The sequence below is a fragment of the Onychostoma macrolepis genome, chromosome 02 (assembly GCF_012432095.1).
Source record: "Onychostoma macrolepis isolate SWU-2019 chromosome 02, ASM1243209v1, whole genome shotgun sequence".
Classification (NCBI taxonomy): Eukaryota; Metazoa; Chordata; class Actinopteri; order Cypriniformes; family Cyprinidae; genus Onychostoma; species Onychostoma macrolepis.
Window position 1 is genome coordinate 5,259,356 of NC_081156.1, and position 1,284 is coordinate 5,260,639.

The window sequence follows — 1,284 nt, forward strand, 5'->3', positions numbered from 1 at the left end:
AAATTATTATTATTGTTATACTTTATTCTCAAATGATTAATGTTAACAACGTCAGCATTGCATGACTATGAGTATAGTGTGTATTAGCATGTAGATTTCAATTTCTGTGCAGTCTAATATCTAATTGTCATACAATTCGAATTTCATATTAATAAATTCTTTTAACCCAAAAAGCAAACTATGCTCCCTTCGAACTGGTTTTCTTTAAAATACAAATCTTGTGTAATCCCAGGCTATCTGTAACCAGAAGCACATTTAAAACTGGAATATAATTTAATTTCATCCACGTGTTTCATAAACACATAATACTTTCTGGATTACAATCTGCCATTAAAATGATACATTTAATTATTCCAGCTGCTGTGAGAAAAGGCTATAAACGATCCGCCACCCTCAGGATCCTCACATGTGAGAGCCTCGTAGCCGGGAAAACCTCTTTATGTTTACAGACGTGACGTAATGACGCAGTGCCATGCTCGAATTTCACGCGAAAACCTACCCGTACCACTCAAATTAGAAAACATTATTATAAGCAAAGCGTTGTGAATCGGGCTAAAGGCAGGCAATAGTTTTGAACACTGGCTGGTTATGTACTTGCTCAAATATTGATTTTGGAATTAACCAAAAAAAAGTTATGGACTGCAGCTTTAAATTATGATTGACCAAAGCAAAATTCTTATACAGTATGATGGAAATGGGCTTCCATGCAAGGACTTATTGTTATTAAAAAGTAGAATAGAAAGTATTAGTTGTAGTGTCTCTTTAAGAATTGCACTCCATAGACTGTTCAATTTTAAATTGTACACCAGTTTATGATTTTATTCAGTGGCTATCATTTGCTTTACCTTTACATATATACTTTTTTTGAGATTGGAACACCCTTAAAATAAACACCAGCACAGTAAAACACTCTAAACACTGTAATTCTAAGTTTTACGGTCATTATGTGCAGTCCTGTTCAGAAGCTTCCAAAGAAACACACCAAAGCGAAACGCACGCGGGTGGAACGCATGAGAAGACTCTACACGCAGCGCAAAGCTCCAGGTGATTCCTCCTGTAGATCCGTCTGTGTGTTCTTTCAGAGACCTCACCTCACCTCAGTTTCTGCTGTGTGTCCCACTAGACCCGCTGACCCCCCAGACTCCTGGTCCTGCTCTGGGTCCAGATGAGCAGGAACACTGGGAGCGAGAAATGGACGAACTGCTGGAATGGACGCACTCCCTTTCTCTCAAAGAACTAGATGACCTACTATATGCACAAATTTAGATATCACAAGTGTCAAAA